This window comes from Phyllobates terribilis, unplaced genomic scaffold (assembly GCF_046119375.1).
Source record: "Phyllobates terribilis strain yellow unplaced genomic scaffold, ASM4611937v1 Scaffold_187__1_contigs__length_3656778, whole genome shotgun sequence".
Taxonomy (NCBI): domain Eukaryota; kingdom Metazoa; phylum Chordata; class Amphibia; order Anura; family Dendrobatidae; genus Phyllobates; species Phyllobates terribilis.
The window spans coordinates 1,255,933-1,275,381 of record NW_027362947.1 but is presented as its reverse complement, the minus strand read 5'-3'; the positions used below and the strand labels follow the sequence as shown (position 1 = coordinate 1,275,381).

Below are 19,449 nucleotides of genomic sequence, written 5' to 3'. Positions count from 1 at the left end.
TCCTGACAGCTGCTGTTCAGCTGCATTTACTTTATCCCAGGGGCGGACACAGACTGTAGTGGGCCCCTGTGCAAGAAATTTTTGGGGGCCCCCCCCGTCCTTCATAAGGCAACAAAGTTATGTAAACATAACCCCCCCATGTGCATCTCTCACCCCCCCATGTGCAGCTCACCCCCGTGCATCTCTCATCCCCCTCCGTGCATCTCTCATCCCCCTCCGTGCATCTCTCATCCCCCTCCGTGCATCTCTCATCCACCCCCCGTGCATCTCTCATCCCCTCCGTGCATCTCTCATCCCCTCCGTGCATCTCTCATCCCCCTTCGTTGCTCGGCTTGTTGAGACGTCTCATCACGTCTAATTATTTTCAGAGCTCGGGCTTTATTAGAGCTTTGGGAAATGTTAGACTTACGCTTTCGCGGCATTTTTATAAGTGCTAATTACAAAATAGATACTTAGTAAAGTTCAAACAAAATACTAAAACAATCTAATTAGTTATATTACGATCGCTGTACAGGCGATATCAGTTGTATATGACTGGTCTATGAGGAGCAGCTGTGGCGCGGTTACCCATAGCAACCATTCCCAGTGCTCTGTGGGAGCTGAGAGCAGCCTGCTGGTGCTGTGGGTGACATGCTGCGCTGCACACACACAGGGCTGTGCTGCACACAGGAGGGGAGGACGCCATTTGTGTAGCGCTGCTGCCGGTGCTGTCAGGCTGCAGTGTGTGCATCCTCCATGGAGCCGCGCTCAGGTTACTGCCCCTCCCCGTGTGTGAGTCACTTCCCCTCCGCCCAGGTGAGGCGCTCGGAACTTTCCCGGCTGCAGCAGCTGGCGCAGGTGAGCGCATGTTTTATTATACGGTGTTATGTGGAGGGACAATGGCGGCGGGGACCCCCTGTGTGAGGACAATGACGGCCCGGTGCCCCCGGGCAACCTGCAGGAGGAAGCCTCACACTCCCCCCGGGTTGTGGGCGCGGGCAGGCCGTGCTGGGACGTGTAGCTCCCTAGTAACCTGTTCCTGACATATGGGCTGTTTTCTGGGCTATTTTTTTTTTTTTTTAAGTCTGAGAAAATGTCATAAATTATCCTTCTCCCTTCAGCTGTTTCCAGAGTGTAATGTATCAGGGTGAGCTCATGACTGACAGCTGCCAAAGTTTCTAGGAAATGTCAGTCCCTGGGGGTCGTGTATGAACCCCCTGTGCCACACTTGTACCTGGCCACGGTATATGATCACCCCTGTATTCTGACTGTGCACAGGCGGCAACTGTGACCTCACTATACAATGATCCACTATGGGCAAATTATTGTATTATCAATCTCTTCTGACTGCTGTAAATCAGCCATTTAAATATCACCTGTGTATGTGTGTATATAAGAGTTTGATAAATATACTAAAAAGTTTGATAAATATACTAAAATGTGCATTGTAAAATAGTATCTAATTTAATTAAATTTATGGTTCACAATTTTGGTCATAGTGGCTTCCACATAAAAGGTAGATATATGCTGTCGCGGACTTTTATTTAGAACTATTCAAGACAAACAATTCTACGGTACATCATCTTTGTGTAACTCCAACGGTTTAGGCAGCGTACGCCAAGATAACTCTCAGAGGCCAGATTTTTTTCCGACTTAATTGACATGTATCGTTATATTACGACCAAAATTACATAAAATCATTACAAATTGTAGCCTATATGTTATTCCGATGTATAATCTATATTACTGTAAAGTTTCATGCAAATCCGTCCAGTAGTTTTTTCGTGAAAGAGTAACAAACATACATACTCACAAACTTTCGCATTTATAATATTAGTAGGATGTTAAAGTTTGTGACGCCACCTGTGGAATGCGGCTAAAGGGAGCGGCCGCTGTGGAGCCGTCCTCTGAAGCTGATGTTACTGCAGCAGGGATGGTGTGGCTCTCCACAGGAAGAGCTAGCTCCAGGGCAGTGTAGATGTTGTTGTAGGTTGCGCTGGGCGTTGTAGTGCAGGGAGTGATGGCGCTGCCAGAAACACAGACAAGGTGGTGCAGTCCTCTGGATCTTTACTCACGGTTATTGCAGTCCAAGTTACAGACGTCAAGGTAACTTCCCGTGCCGTGCAGCATTTACTCAGTGAGGGGTTCAGTCCACCCCCAGGTAACTCCGGAGTACATAGCAGGACCCCCTTCTGTGTCCTCTCTCTGGCTGTCTCCCTGAACCTCATACCAAGTGTCCCAGTCCAGTACCTGCGGGCCTTGGCGGGCGACGTCTGTTCCGTCCCCTGGGTCCTATATAGCTACCTTCCTGGTGAGACTGATTTGGAATGTTGGCTACTGGACATGAAATACTGCAGCCTCCGGTTTCTAGTTAAGACGTGCAATCTTCTACTAGTTGAGGGACCAGTTCCCTGTATGCAGCCTGACCCCTCCACCATATTTGGGCGTACGGGTGGCCTCTCGCACTGCCTGTACCCCTGGGATCCTTTCTTCTGGTTCCTGGAGCCTTCCTGCTCCCTCTCCTCTCCTTCTCTTCTTCCTCTCAGCCTTGGGCCTCACTGGCTAGGCCCGCCTCTGGAAAAGAGCTCCTACAGAGCCTCTGCTCCTGGCACTTTCCTCCTCAGACTAATCTGTCTTTCTAAGATGGTTTCTCTTTTTATATCTTCCTTCTATGTGCTCCTCTTAACTACGTCCTCCACCCACACCCCTTTACTAGGTTCCCCCCACCCCAGCCTTGGACCAGGGACTGTGCTCTCCCGTAGGAGCAATCTCGCCCCGCCCTCTGAAGTGTGGTGTAATGAATGCAGGTGTTAGGGTCCTGAGCTGTACTCCTTCCTTACCTGAGAGTGAGATACCACAGCTCTGGGTGAGATGCAGTACCTCTGTGGCGACCGAACCCTCAGGGGCGCCACATATATATGTGTGTGTGTATATAATATGTGTGTATGTATGTAATGTGTGTGTGTATATATCTATATATATCTATATATACACAGCTCATTTTCATTTTCTCTGATTTTTCTCTTTCTAGGTCTATTTTTGAGTAAAATGTACATTGTTGTTTTATTCTATAAACTACTGACAACTTGTCTCTAAAAATCAAAGCTAAAAACTTTGTATTTATTTGCAGCAAATGAGAAATCGTCAAAATAATAAAAAAGAACCAGAGAACCAGTGCTGTCAGACCTCAAATACTGCAAAGAAAACAAGCTCTTATTCATTTAGAAACAACAATACTCATGTTTTAACTCAGGAAGAGTTCAGAAATCAATATTTGGTGGAATAACCATGATTTTTAATCCCAGCTTTCATGCGTCTTGGCTGCTTTCTACCAGTCTTTCACGCTGCTTTTGGGTGACCTTACGCCACTCCTGGCACAAAAATGTAAGCAGTTCATCTTTGTTTGATGGCTTGTGACTATCCATCTACCTCTTGATTACATTCCAGAGGTTTTCAATAGGGTTCAGGTCTGGAGATTGGGCTGGCCATGACAGGGTCTTGATGTGGAGCTCCTTCATCCACACATTGATTGACCTAGCTGTGTGGCATGGGGCATTGTCCTGCTGGAAAAACCAGTCCTCAGAGTTGGGGAACATTGCCTGAGCAGAAGGAAGCAAGTGTTTTTTCAAGGATAACCTTGTATGCGGCTTGATTCATACGTCCTTCGCAAAGATTAACCTGCCCAATTCCAGCCTTGCTGAAGCATCCCCAGATCATCACCGATCCTCCACCAAATTTCACAGTGGGTGCAAGACACTGTGACTTGTATGCCTCTCCAGGTCTCCGTCTAACCATTAGATGACCAGGTGTTGGGCAAAGCTGAAAATTAGACTCATCAGAGAAGATTACCTTACTCCAGTCCTCTATGGTCCAATCCTTATGGTCTTTGGCAAACTTCAGGCTGGCTCTCCTTTGCTTCTCATTGATGAAAGGCTTTTTTCTAGCTTTACATGACTTGAGGTCTCTAGGAGCCCGTTATGAACTGTTCTTGCCGTGCACTTCACCTCAGCTGCCATTTGCCATTCCTTCTGTAGGTCACTTGATGTCATCCTGCGGTTGCTGAGTGACATTAGAATAAGATGACGGTCATCCCGGTCAGTGGAGAGTCGCTTTCGCCCTCTGCCGGTCTGTAGCTTTGTTGTCCCCAATGTCTGCTGCTTGACCTTGTTGTAATGGACTGCCGTCTTTGAAATTTTATGGATGGAGGCAACATGACGCTCACTGTATCCCTCTGCTAGAGAAGCCAGAATTGAGCCCTTCTTTTCCTCACTCAAGACTTCTTTTCAACTCCTTTGGCATGGTTAAAAGTTAGTTTTTCATTCATATTACTTTTGTGCTATTCCTAGCACTTGTTTTGCCATCCAGCTTGCCCTATTGCAAGAGGACTGTGAAGCCCACAGCAGTGTTTTTTATCCTTTCCCTCGTTACATAAGATTTGGTTCAGGTGATCACCTAATCAGAAGCACATTAAGTAAAATGAGGTGGACTGTGGTTGGAATTCAGCTGACGCTGGAATAGAATGGCTGTCAGACATGTAGAGATGGGGATTTTTTCCATTGATTTGAACAAAGGCAAACCGAGTCTAAAGTATGAATCTTTAGGCTCCATTTGCTCTGCTTTCAGATGTCTCATTTCAGACAGCACAATCCTGAATTTCAGGGATTCAGTTGTAAGCCTTGTGTAAAGACCTGAATGCAGCGCTGAATGTAGTGTGAATAGGTCCTTACATCCTACACCACCTCAGGGGATTGTTGTTATGGAGTATTGCCCCTGGGTGGCCGCAGTTATGACATCCACCAGGGCTCGCGGTCATCCACCCTAGCTTTGGTATTCTGGGGAGCTGGTATAATGAATATCTGAGAAGAGCCCTAGAGAAGCAAGAACATTGGACAACCAAGAGGTGGTGGCCTCAAGTCAGGTGTAGTGTTCAACAGGGCAAGACTTTCTACCTTGTATCTATTGTGTATGGGTATGGTGGTTGTGGGGGACTTCATGTGTCCAGTAACCATAGTGGATGCCCATTCCTAAACTAATCAAGGATTCCTGTGGACCTATTGAGCTAATAGAACCAGCAGTCAAATTAATGTCCCAAATGATCCCCACAAATGAATAACTAATAGGGAATTAGGTAATGCACACGGAGCATGATGCTTCGCACTTGTCTTTGGTTTGCTGCTGATTGCAGGAGGTTTATGGACTAGTTGATGTGCGGCCCCACAACTTGTCTATAGTAGATACCAGCCCCATCATCTTTTTTTTTCAACCTTTGTATATGAGGACCCTGCACACGACTGGTCCCATTTCCATACTTTTTCCATTAATAGCCGGTCATATTAGAGTAAACCAGAGATGTGGGTCATCCATTTCAGGTGTTGTAGGGGTTCTCAGTCTTCTGAAATCCCTTTAAAGAGAACCTGTCACTTTCCATAACGATGTAATTTTTTACCTGGTGTAAATGCCCCTGTTCTGAATACGGCGTTGCTTTTCTTGTGTTCCTGCCCCTCTGTCCCTCTTCCCTGGATGTAAATCATCTTTTTAGCCAAGTGGACTAAGAGTGGGATATATCAACCAATTCATCTCCACCCACCTGTCAGGCAGATCTGTGTACATCTCCTCAGATGGATGCCAGCTCTGCAGGGAATTATTTGACATAAAGAGGTTGTCCGGCACCACTCACATCTGCATTGGTGGTGAGCGACACTGATGACATTGCTCTGGGAGATACAAAACAGGACATGTACTTTATTAAAGGGAATCTGTCAGCAGATTTTTGCTACTTAATCTGAGAGCAGCATGATGTAGAGCAAGATATCCTGATTCCAGGGATGTGTCACTTATTAGGCTGTGTGTTGTAGTTTCAATACAATCCATGTTTTATCAACAGGAGATGATCACTGCCTGACTAGGTCTCAGGTACAGGCCAGTCAGGCTCATCTGTGTAACCCCGCCCTCACCACTGATTTGCAGTTTGTACACAGGAATCTGCCAGCGTGGGCGGGGTTACACAGGGCTTAACATTCTGAGCACTGCTTCATTTACAACAGAGAAAGCAGGGATTCTATCAAAACTGCACCAAGCAGTCTAGTAAGTGATGCATCGCTGGAATCAGGCTCTCTGCCCCTACATCATGCTGATCTCGGATTACGTAGCAAAACCTTCTGACAGATTCCCTTTAACTGGAATTGTGTATCTGTCCTATCCTATTGCAATAACTATAGATGCAAGTCGGAAACGCATTTGCGGTTAAACATTATTCTGGTTAGGATCGCGACCTATGGTGATGTTTTTATATATTTTTTACTACAAATAAACTCACAAGATTTTTAACCCTATCCTGACCCTGTAACACTATTTTCTTCGTTCTAATAAATAGGTGGAAAATTTGGCACAAATCCCTCCAAGTATCTGCTTTACTACCTATAGCCAGCCTTGGTAAATGGGCTATTGTGTTCATTTCTGAGTGAGGCCCTAGTTTTGTCTTGGGGCCCATGGCTACTTATTGCACCCTGTGACACCTATTTAGCCATTTTCCTGGGTTTCCTGCATTCTGCTTTGCTGTGATCTGGTCATCAGTCTTTCAGGTAGTGTGTTTTATAGGATCAATACAATATAAGTGCCCCCATCACAGAGACCGACCCCCAAAACACTGGTGATTAGTGTTGAGCATTCCGATACTGAAATATCGGGTATCGGCCGATATTCACTGTATCGGAATTCCGATACTTAATTCCGATACTTTTATAATATCGAATACCGGAATCGGAAGTTCCCATAATGCCTGCGCTCTGCAGTGTCTGTGAAGGATGACAAGCTGGGTGGCAGCGCTCAGCTGCGATCCAGCTTGTCATCAGAATGCCATCCCAGCGTGGGAGAATTCTCCTGATTGTTTAAAAGCCGGCGCGCGGTAAAAAGCCGCCGGCTTTTAAACAATCACGCAGCCCCATACTGCTTCCCCGCAGCCTCCCACCCCGATCCTCCGCTCCCCTCGCCACCTCCCATCCCGATCGTAAATTAGGACCGGGCGGGGAGCGCAGCACCAAGGAGCGAAGGACCCGGGCGGGGAAGCCGGCAGTGAAAAGACTTCACCGCCGGCTTTCCCGTTCTGTGCTGCGCTTTCCCGCCGGTTATTTCAAATGAACAGCTGAGGTATCAGGTGATGCCGATCAGCTGTTCATTTGAAGTAGCCGCGGTGCCCTCAGAGGGTTCATGTGAGTTCATGCTTGACTGCATGAACTCACATGAACTTTCCCACGGCCGCACAGGTCAGCCTCACCTCCCAGACCCGTCATGATTAGTGTGTGCGGGGTGTGTGTGTGTGTGTGTGTGTGTGCGCGGGGTGTGTGTGTGCGCGGGGTGTGTGTGTGCGGGTGTGTGTGCGGGGTGTGTGTGTGTGTGTGTGCGGGGTGTGTGTGTGTGCGGGGTGTGTGTGTGTGCGGGGTGTGTGTGTGTGCGGGTGTGTGCGGGTGTGTGTGCGGGGTGTGTGTGTGTGCGGGTGTGTGCGGGTGTGTGTGCGGGTGTGTGTGCGGGGTGTGTGTGTGTGCGGGTGTGTGTGCGGGTGTGTGTGCGGGCAGACATAGGCCGATGTGACACTACTACTCCCATCGGCCTATGTCTGTCCCCCGTCCACTCGTGCCAGCAGGATCAGCTCGATGGGAGCAGTAGTTCCCATCAGCCTGATCCTATTTAAATTGCCCTACTGTGTCCCCAATAAATGTTAGATACATGTCATTGGTGGCCAGTGGTTACCTAAAAGAAATTAGTTCATACATTACCTGTCCCCGCCGATCGCCACCTAAAATAAAGTAAAAAATAAAAAACTACACCTATACTCACCAAGACACCTAATTCCCCGAAGCCATCGATCTCCTGTAATAAAATATAAAATAATAAACCACAACCTTATCCTTACCCCTCCGTAGTAGTCCACGAGTGTCCCACGAAGATCTCCAGTTCAGAGCAGCCACATAGAATGTGACCGCTCTGAACCGCTGCCGCCGCTAGAATGACGGGGCCGTAAGGGTTCACCAGAGTTCAGGCAGCGCTGCTCCGGTTAGCTCCTTTACGGCACTGCTGTATCGTGAGAAATTCCCACGGTACAGCACTGCCGTAAAGGAGGTCTCCGGAGCTGCGCTGCCTGAATGCACTCCGGTGACCTCAGTCAGTGGCTCCCGCTGCCGGGAGCGGACGTGTTCCCGGCAGCCTGAGCTTACAGCAGCCATGCACAGCTGTCACCATCTCCAGATGTGACAGCTGTGCATGGGAGATCAGCGCAGGAACGTGGACAGGTAACTATTTTTTTTTTAGTAAACTAAGAATTAAATAAAATGGTGTTTTATTTCAAATAAATTATTTTTTCTGGGTGTAGTGTGTTTTTTCTTTTTAACACTTTGTAGGTTAGTAATGGGGGTGTCATATAGACGGCCATCATTACTAACCTGGGCTTCATGGCAGCTGGCGCTGACATGAACCCCACCACTATTACCCCCTGCCACCGCACCAGGGCAGCGTGGAAGAGCGAGGCTAAGTGCCAGAATTGGCGCATCCTATGGATGCGCCATTTCTGGGGCGGCTGACGGCTGGTGTTTCTAGCCTGGGAGGGGGCCAATATTCATGGCACCCTTCCTGAGCTATTAATATCAGCCCCCAGCTGTCTGCCTAGCCTTTGCTAGCTATTAAAATAGAGGGGACCCCACGTCATTTTTTTTTGGGGGGTCCCCCATTTTAATAGCTAGTAAAGGCTAGGTATTCAGCTGGGGGCTGATATTAGTAGCCTGGGAAGCTCCGTGGGTTTTACCCCCTTCCCAGGCTTCAAACATCTGCCCCAGCCGTCTGCTTAACCTCCGCTAGAGACTAAAATTATGGGGGATCCCACGCCATTTTTTTTTTAAATAAATCCTTTATTTTAACACTAAATGACATTTGAGGACTTAATAAAGATGCAGTCCCTAAATTATTATTTATTTTTTAATAAATTTTTCCCAAAACTTTTGACGTGGGCTTCGCCATATTTTTGTATGCCAGCCAGGTACAGCATCCAGCTTCTATGAACGCGCCATTTTCCGGGGCGGCCGCGGACTGCAATTTTCAGCGGGGGGGGGGAGGGCAAAAAGCTTGGGCCTCCCTGCGCTGCAGATTCCATCCCCCAGCTGCCTAGTTGTACCTGGCTGGACACAAAAATAGGGAGAAGCTCCACGTTTTTTTTTTTTTAATTATTTCATGAAATTCATGGAATAATTAAGAAAAAAAGGGCTTCCCTATATTGTTGTGTCCGGCTAGGTACAAATAGGCAGCTGGTGGTTGGGGGCAGCCCGTTCCTGCCTGCTGTACCTGGCTGGACACAAATATAGGGCGAAGCCCCACGTCAATTTTTTTTTAATTATTTCAGGAAATTCATGAAATAATTAAAAAAAAATTATGTGGGGCTTCGCCCTATAATTGTGTCCAGCCAGGTACAGCAGGCAGGAACGGGCTGCCCCCAACCACCAGCTGCCTATTTGTACCTAGCCGGACACAACAATATAGGGAAGCCCTTTTTTTCTTAATTATTCCATGAATTTCATGAAATAATTAAAAAAAAAAATGTGTGGCGCTTCGCCCTATTTTTGTGTCCAGCCAGGTACAACTAGGCAGCTGGGGGCTGGAATCTGCAGCGCAGGGAGACCCAAGCTTTCTGGGTCCCACCCGCTGCAAATTGCAGTCCGCAGCCGCCCCGGAAAATGGCGCGTTCATAGAAGCGCCATCTTCTGGCGCTGTACCCAACTCATCCAGGGCCCTGGTGCGGTGGCTCACTGGGTAATAAAGGGGTTAAGGCCAGCTTGGCATTATCAGCTGGCCCTAAGCCCGAAATTCATGGGGTCACGCCAATATTAGACATGACCGCCATGAATTTCTAGTAAAGTATTTAAAAAAAACACAAACACCCAGAAAAAAGTCCTTTAATTGAAATAAAGACACAATTCTTTATTGTTCTAAATTAAACCATACTTACCGCCACACCCATTCCAGCTGAAGCCAACGATCTCCTGCAATAAAAGTAAAATAATAAAGCAACCTCATCCTTACCTTTCCATGGTTCCCAGGACAGCTTCAGCTCTGCTACATCGAGATGACAGGCTGGACCGCAGCAGAACGCTGCCATCCAGCCTGTCATCCCGCGGACACTGAGAAGCGCAGGCATGCTTGCGCTCCTCAGTGTCTTTCTGTGACGTCATCCAGATGAGCCGAGGTCATGTCCAATGAACTCAGCTCACCTCATGCACGTCACTGACAGCGTGGGAAAATTCTCCTGCACTCAGCGCTTCAGCGTGAGAATTCTCCCACGCTGTCAGTGACGTGCATGAGGTGCGCCGAGTTCATGGGACATGACCTCACCTCATGCACGTCACTGACAGCGTGGGAAAATTCTCACGCTGAAGCGCTGAGTGCAGGAGAATTCTCCCACGCTGTCAGTGACGTACATGAGGTGAGCCGAGTTCATTGTCGGCTCATCTGGATGCCGTCACAGCCAGACACTGAGGAGTGGAAGTATGCCTGCGCTTCTCAGTGTCTGCGGGATGACAGGCTGGATGGCAGCGTTCTGCTGCGGTCCAGCCTGTCATCTCGATGTAGCAGAGCTGGAGCCGTCGTGGGAGCCATGGAAAGGTAAGGATGAGGTTGCTTTATTATTTTTCTTTTATTGCAGGAGATCGTTGGCTTCAGCTGGAATGGGCGTGATGGTAAGTATGGTTTAATTTAGAACAATAAAGAATTGTGTGTTTATTTCAATTAAAGGACTTTTTTCTGGGTGTTTGTGTTTTTTTTAAATACTTTACTAGAAATTCATGGTGGTCATGTCTAATATTGGCGTGACCCCATGAATTTCGGGCTTAGGGCCAGCTGATAATGCCAAGCTGGCCTTAACCCCTTTATTACCCAGTGAGCCACCGCATCAGGGCCCTGGATGAGTTGGGTACAGCGCCAGAAGATGGCGCTTCTATGAACGCGCCATTTTCCGGGGCGGCTGCGGACTGCAATTTGCAGCGGGTGGGGCCCAGAAAGCTTGGGCCTCCCTGCGCTGCAGATTCCAGCCCCCAGCTGCCTAGTTGTACCTGGCTGGACACAAAAATAGGGCGAAGCTCCACGTTTTTTTTTTTTTAAATTCATGAAATTCATGGAATAATTCAGAAAAAAAGGGCTTCCCTATATTGTTGTGTCCGGCTAGGTACAAATAGGCAGCTGGTGGTTGGGGGCAGCCCGTTCCTGCCTGCTGTACCTGACTGGACACAAATATAGGGCGAAGCCCCACATCAATTTTTTTAAATTATTTCATGAATTTCCTGAAATGATTTAAAAAAAATTGACGTGGGGCTTCGCACTATATTTGTGTCCAGCCAGGTACAGCAGGCAGGAACGGGCTGCCCCCAACCACCAGCTGCCTATTTGTACCTGGTTGGACACAACAATATAGGGAAGCCCTTTTTTTCTTAATTATTTCATGAATTTCATGAAATAATTAAAAAAAAAAAATACGTGAAGCTTCTCCCTATTTTTGTGTCCAGCCAGGTACAACTAGGCAGCTGGGGGATGGAATCTGCAGCGCAGGGAGGCCCAAGCTTTCTGCCCCCCCCCCTCCCCCCGCTGAAAATTGCAGTGCGCAGCCACCCCGGAAAATGGCGCGTTCATAGAAGCTGGATGCTGTACCTGGCTGGCATACAAAAATATGGCGAAGCCCACGTCAAAAGTTTTGGGAAAAATTAATTAAAAAATAAATAATAATTTAGGGACTGCATCTTTATTAACTCCTCAAATGTCATTTAGTGTTAAAATAAAGGACTTATTTTAAAAAAAATTGACGTGGGGCTTCGCCCTATATTTGTGTCCAGCCAGGTACAGCAGGCAGGAACAGGCTGCCCCCAACCACCAGCTGCCTATTTGTACCTGGCCGGACACAACAATATAGGGAAGCCCTTTTTTTCTTAATTATTCCATGAATTTCATGAAATAATTTTAAAAAAAAATGCGTGGGGCTTCGCCCTATTTTTGTGCCCAGCCAGATACAACTAGGCAGCTGGGGGCTGGAATCCGCAGCGCAGGGAGACCCAAGCTTTCTGGGCCACCCCCGCTGCAAATTGCAGTCCGCAGCCGCCCCAGAAAATGGCGCGTTCATAGAAGCGCCATCTTCTGGCGCTGTACCCAACTCATCCAGGGCCCTGGTGCGGTGGCTCACTGGGTAATAAAGGGGTTAAGGCCAGCTTGGCATTATCAGCTGGCCCTAAGCCCAAAATTCATGGGGTCACGCCAATATTAGACATGACCACCATGAATTTCTAGTAAAGTATTTAAAAAAACACAACACCCAGAAAAAAGTCCTTTAATTGAAATAAACACACAATTCTTTATTGTTCTAAATTAAACCATACTTACCATCACGCCCATTCCAGCTGAAGCCAACGATCTCCTGCAATAAAAGTAAAATAATAAAGCAACCTCATCCTTACCTTTCCATGGTTCCCATGACAGCTTCAGCTCTGCTACATCGAGATGACAGGCTGGACCGCAGCAGAACGCTGCCATCCATCCTGTCATCCCGCAGACACTGAGAAGCGCAGGCATACTTCCACTCCTCAGTGTCTGGCTGTGACGGCATCCAGATGAGCCGAGGTCATGTCCAATGAACTCCGCTCACTTCATGTACGTCACTGACAGCGTGGGAAAATTCTCCTGCACTCAGCACTTCAGCGTGAGAATTTTCCCACGCTGTCAGTGACGTGCATGAGGTGAGCTGAGTTCATTGGACATGACCTCACCTCATGTATGTCACTGACAGCGTGGGAGAATTCTCACGCTGAAGCGCTGAGTGCAGGAGAATTTTCCCACGCTGTCAGTGACGTGCATGAGGTGAGCTGAGTTCATTGGACATGAACTCGGCTCATCTGGATGACGTCACAGAGAGACACTGAGGAGCGCAAGCATGCCTGCTCTTCTCAGTGTCTGCGGGATGACAGGATGGATGGCAGCGTTCTGCTGCGGTCCAGCCTGTCATCTCGATGTAGCAGAGCTGGAGCTGTCCTGGGAACCATCGAAAGGTAAGGATGAGGTTGCTTTATTATTTTACTTTTATTGCAGGAGATCGTTGGCTTCAGCTGGAATGGGCGTGATGGTAAGTATGGTTTAATTTAGAACAATAAAGAATTGTGTCTTTATTTCAATTAAAGGACTTTACTCTGGGTGTTTGTGTTTTCTTTTAACTTTGACTATGGGGTTAGTAATGGGGGTGTCTTATAGACGCCTCTCCATTACTAACCTGGGCTTGATGTCAGCTGGCATTATAAGCTGACATCAACCCCAACCCTATTACCCCCTGCCACCGCACCAGGGCAGCGTGGAAGAGCGAGGCTAAGTGCCAGAATTGGCGCATCCTATGGATGCGCCATTTCTGGGGCGGCTGACGGCTGGTGTTTCTAGCCTGGGAGGGGGCCAATATTCATGGCACCCTTCCTGGGCTATTAATATCAGCCCCCAGCTGTCTGCCTAGCCTGTGCTAGCTATTAAATTAGGGGGGACCCCACGTCATTTTTTTGGGGGGGTCCCCCATTTTAATAGCTAGTAAAGGCTAGGTATTCAGCTGGGGGCTGATATTAGTAGCCTGGGAAGCTCCGTGGGTATTACCCCCTTCCCAGGCTTCAAACATCTGCCCCAGCTGTCTGCTTAACCTCCGCTAGAGCCTAAAATTAAGGGGAACCCCACGCCAATTTTTTTTTAAATAAATCCTTTATTTTAACACTAAATGACAAGTACAGTAATCAACACTGTCACTGTACTTCATATATATGTGACTGACATGTTTCTATCTATCTAATCTATGTGTGATTCTCTATTCCTTCTATTCTAAATTGTCGGGTACAGATGCTGAATTGCCGGCCGGCTTTCTTAAAGAGACGGTGCATGAAAACACTATTATTTTTTTAAATAAATCCTTTACACTAAATGACAAGTTCTGTAAGCAACACTGTCACTGTACTTCTTATATATGTGACTGACATGTTTCTATCTATCTAATCTATGTGTGAAGCTCTATTCTGTCTGTTATAAATTGTCGGGTACAGATGCTGAATTGCCGGCCGGCTTTTTTAAAGAGACGGTGCACGAAAACACTAATATTTTTTTTAATAAATCCTTTACACTAAATGACAAGTACAGTAAGCAACACTGTCACTGTACTTCATATATATGTGACTGACATGTTTCTATCTATCTAATCTATGTGTGAAGCTCTATTCTTTCTGTTGTAAATTGTCGGGTACCGGTGAATGCCGCTGATGAATTGCCGGCTTTTCATGTCATTCTACATTATTCTTAGTTGTTTTACTTCATGTAGAATTAACCTACAAGGAAAGAAAGGGTTTATTTTCATTCCGATATTTGTGTCCCATTGACTTGCATTGGTTTCCGGTATCGGAATCGGCGATATCCGATACTTTTTGGGTATCGGCCCGATCCAATCCGATACGATATTTCCTGATATCGGAAGGTATCGCTCAACACTACTGGTGATGTAACTTGGGCTGGAGTTATATGTGACCTGCTCTATGTACAGGTGCATCTCACAGAACTAGAATATCATCAAAAAGTTACTTTATTTCAGTTCTTCAATACAAAAAGTGAAACTCCTATATTATATAGAGTCATTACACACAGAGGGATCTATTTCACGTGTTTATTTCTGATAATGTTGATGATTATGGCTTACAGCCTATGAAAACACAAAAGTCATTATCTCAGTAAATTAGAATACTTTATAACAGCTTGAAAAATTATTTTAAAATCCGAAATATTGGCCTATTGAAATGTATATTCAGTAAATGCCCTCAATACTTGGTCGGGGCTCCTTTTGCATCAATTACTGCATCAATGCGGTGTGGCATGGAGGCGATCAGCCTGTGGCCCTGCTGAGGTGTTATGGAAGCCCAGGTGGCTTTGATAGCAGCCTTCAGCTCGTCTGCATTGTTGTGTCTGGGGTCTCTCATCTTCCTCTTGACAATACCCCATAGATTCTCTATAATAGATTCTCTATGGCAGTGGTCCCCAACCTTTTTTGCACCAGGGACCGGCTTGAAGCAAGATCATTTTTCCATGGCCCAGCAAGGAGGGGGTGGGGTGGGCGGGGCTTTGGTCATATGGGGGCGGGGTAATGGAGGGATTTGGAGTTTAGTGCATACTTATCATATAGTGTAGACCAGGTCCCCGCCAAGAGCTATGCCAGGAGCCCCACATAATGTGCTGTGCCAGGAGCCGCATCACTGAGGCCCCATCACGCCCTGCAGCAGGACAGGGCAGCTGTCCTGACAGCTGCTGTTCAGCTGCATTTACTTTATCCCAGGGGCGGACACAGACTGTAGTGGGCCCCTGTGCAAGAAATTTTTGGGGGCCCCCCCCGTCCTTCATAAGGCAACAAAGTTATGTAAACATAACCCCCCCATGTGCATCTCTCACCCCCCCATGTGCAGCTCACCCCCGTGCATCTCTCATCCCCCTCCGTGCATCTCTCATCCACCCCCCGTGCATCTCTCATCCCCTCCGTGCATCTCTCATCCCCTCCGTGCATCTCTCATCCCCCCCGTGCATCTCTCATCCCCCCCGTGCATCTCTCATCCACCCCCCGTGCATCTCTCATCCCCCCGTGCATCTCTCACCCCCCCGTGCATCTCTCATCCACCCCCCGTGCATCTCTCATCCACCCCCCGTGCATCTCTCATCCCCCCCGTGCATCTCTCATCCCCCCCGTGCATCTCTCACCCCCCCGTGCATCTCTCATCTCTCCCCTCCCTCCCATGTGCATCTCTCATCTCTCCCCTCCCCCCATGTGCATCTCTCATCTCTCCCCTCCCCCCCATGTGCATCTCTCATCTCTCCCCTCCCCCCCATGTGCATCTCTCATCTCTCCCCTCCCCCCCATGTGGATCTCTCATCTCTCCCCTCCCCCATGTGCATCTCTCATCTCTCCCCTCCCCCCCATGTGGATCTCTTATCTCTCCCCTCCCTCCCATGTGCATCTCTCATCTCTCCCCTCCCCCCATGTGCATCTCTCATCTCTCCCCTCCCCCCATGTGCATCTCTCATCTCTCCCCTCCCCCCCATGTGCATCTCTCATCTCTCCCCTCCCTCCCATGTGCATCTCTAATCTCTCCCCTCCCCCCCATGTGGATCTCTCATCTCTCCCCTCCCCCATGTGCATCTCTCATCTCTCCCCTCCCCCCCATGTGGATCTCTCATCTCTCCCCTCCCCCATGTGCATCTCTCATCTCTCCCCTCCCCCCCATGTGCATCTCTCATCTCTCCCCTCCCCCATGTGCATCTCTCATCTCTCCCCTCCCCCCATGTGCATCTCCCATTCCCCCCACTCCTAGTTAATTGTATTTAAAAAAAAATAAAACTTGTTATACTTACCCCCATGCGACCCCTGCAGAATCCTGGCGCTCGTCCAAATCGCTGACACCAGGTTCTCCTGACTTCCGGCCATGTGACGGCGCCGTCACATGACCGGAAGTCAGGGGAATCATGAAGGTGCTGCCGCAGCAGCGCAGCGCTAAGATGTCCCGGACCCGGCGCTTAGCATGCGGCCGGGGGCCCCATGAGGAGAGAGACGCACAAGAGGGGGGCTCCGAGGGGGCTCCTACCGGCCGGGCCCCATACTGGAGTCAGGGCAGTCATGCCCTGATGGCGGCCCTGCTGGAGGCTGGAGGGGCCCCCTCTCCCCGCGGACCGGCTGAAAAACCCCAACGGCCCGGTCCTGGTCCGCGGACCGGCGGTTGGGGACCTCTGCTCTATGGGGTTAAGGTCAGGCGAGTTTGCTGCCAATCAAGCACAGTGATACTGTTGTGTGTAAACCAGGTATTGGTACTTTTGGCCGTGTGGACAGGGGCCAAGTCCTGCTGGAGAATGAAATTTCCATCTCCAAAAGTTTGTCTGCAGAGGGAAGCATGAAGTGCTCTAAAATATCCTGGTAGGCGGCTGCGCTGAGTTTGGTCTTGATAAAACACAGTGGACCTACACCAGAAGATGACATGGCTCCCCAAACCATCACTGATGGTGGAAACTTCACACTAGACCTCCAGCAGCTAAACAAATGAAATGAAACAAATTAAAATTGGAACTCTGGGACCTTGTGGAGTGTGTCAATGACTGCCTTCTGGACATCTGTCAAGTCAACAGTCTTCCCCATGATTGCGGAGCCTACTGAAACAGACTAAGGGACTTTTTAAATGCTTAGGAAGCCTTTGCAGGTGTTTTTTGTTAATTATTTAAGTTTACTGAGATAATGACTGTTGTGTTTTCATTGGCTGTAAGCCATAACCATCAACATTAACAGAAATAAACACTTGAAATAGATCACTCTGTTTGTAATGACTCTATATAATATATGACTTTGACATTTTATATTGAAGAACTGAAATTAACTTTTTGATGATATTCTAATTTTGTGAGATGCTCCTGTATGTAGCACCCTCTATACTCCCTGGTCCTGCAGCAGCTGCCATCATGTATACAGCAGATGAGACAGACACTTTATTATATGCCGGATCAGCCAAGTCTGGTTCTAGTTCTGGAATATTGAGCGTCAGCGTTCACTCTCATCATTGTTTCTGTAGGGTGAAGTCCACACAAATAAAACACACAACACAATATATTATTATTAATTTTTTTATTGGAATAGCAATAAGCCACATTGTAATAAAAATATTACTGGCCCTTTAATAAATTAAAGTTCACAATGACTCTCAGGTCAGGCCCGATAGAGACTACAGAACTTGCTGCGGATAGTGCAGACCTGATGAGAGCCACTGGAACCAAAGATCCAGAGGAAGGCGAAGAAAACCCCCTAGGGGGGAAAAAAATTCCTTCCTGACCCCAGTTCTGGCGATCGGATATCTCCCTGGATCTTGTCTCTCCTGCTGCATATTGCTGTATATCTGTACGTCAGGGGCAGACACAGCCAGAAGAGGGCCCCTCTATCAGAACAGTATATCTAGCCCCGTGTCTGAACTGTTGGGCGGGCCGCCTCGGGCATGGCCCCGTGTCTGGACTGTTGGGCCGCACACCTCGGGCCTGGCTTCGTGTCTGGACTGTGGGACTTCCCGCCTTGAGTCTGGACTGTTGGACCTCCCACTTCGGGTCTGGACAATTGGGCCGCCCGCCTCGGGTCTGGACAGTTCCCCTCTATCAGTATATTGGCATCGCTCATCATAATGCACAATTCACCTGATTAGGAGGTGATGGTGGCCCCTTTACATCTTGGGTCCCTGTGGAACTGCACATGTTGCACCAATTGGCCACCCTCCTCGGGTCTGGCCCCATGTCTGGACTGTTGGGCCGCCCGACTCGGGTCTGGACTGTTGGGCCGCCCGACTCAGATCTGGACTGTTGGGCCGCCCACCTTGGTTCTGGACTGGTGGGCCGCTCGCCTCGGGTCTGGACTGTTGGGCCGCCCGCCTCGGGTCTGGACTGTTGGGCCGCCCGCCTCGGTTCTGGACTGGTGGGCCGCTCGCCTCGGGTCTGGACTGTTGGGCCGCCCGCCTCGGGTCTGGACTGTTGGGCCCGTCCGCCCTGGGTCTGGACTGTTGGGCCCGTCCGCCCTGGGTCTGGACTGTGGGGTCCGTCCGCCCTGTGTCTGGACTGTGGGGCCCGTCCGCCCTGTGTCTGGACTGTGGGGCCCGTCCGCCCTGTGTCTGGACTGTGGGGCCCGTCCGCCCTGTGTCTGGACTGTGGGGCCCATCCGCCCTGTGTCTGGACTGTGGGGCCCGTCCGCCCTGTGTCTGGACTGTGGGGCCCGTCCGCCCTGTGTCTGGACTGTGGGGCCCGTCCGCCCTGTGTCTGGACTGTGGGGCCGCCTGCCCTGGGTCTAACCCCAGGTCTGGACTGTGGGGCCGCCTGCCCCGGGACTATCCCCCGTGTCTGGACTGTGGGGCCCGTCCGCCCCGAGCCTGGACTGTGGGGCCCGTCCGCCCCGAGCCTGGACTGTGGGGCCCGTCCGCCCCGAGCCTGGACTGTGGGGCCCGTCCGCCCCGAGCCTGGACTGTGGGGCCCGTCCGCCCCGAGCCTGGACTGTGGGGCCCGTCCGCCCCGAGCCTGGACTGTGGGGCCCGTCCGCCCCGAGCCTGGACTGTGGGGCCCGGATGGGCCCCACAGTCTGGACTCGGGGCGGGCGAGCCCTACAGTCAGGACACGTGGCGGGCGGGCCCCACAGGCCGGACACGGGGCTAATCCCGGGACAGGCGGCTTCACAGTCCAGACCTGGGGCTAGACCCGGGGCAGGCGGCCCACAGTCCGGACAAGGGGTGGACGGGCCCCACAGTCCGTATACGGGGCGGGCATGCCCACAGTCCAGACCTAGGTCTAGACCCGCAGCAGGCGGCCCACAGTCCGGACACGGGGCGGACGAGCCCTACAGTCCGGACACGGGGCGGCCACAGTCCGGACATAGGGTGGGCCGCA

General features: G+C 49.6%; 1 long non-coding RNA gene across 1 annotated transcript in view; it reads left to right on the top strand.

The window, feature by feature from the left end:
• The first annotated feature begins 656 nt into the window (after window positions 1-656).
• Window positions 657-19,449, top strand: part of LOC141212831 (uncharacterized) — a 73,119-nt gene continuing 54,326 nt past the window's right edge. Inside the window, exon 1 of the long non-coding RNA XR_012282417.1 lies at window positions 657-837. This is a non-coding gene — a long non-coding RNA (uncharacterized lncRNA). The remainder of the gene's footprint in view (window positions 838-19,449) is intronic.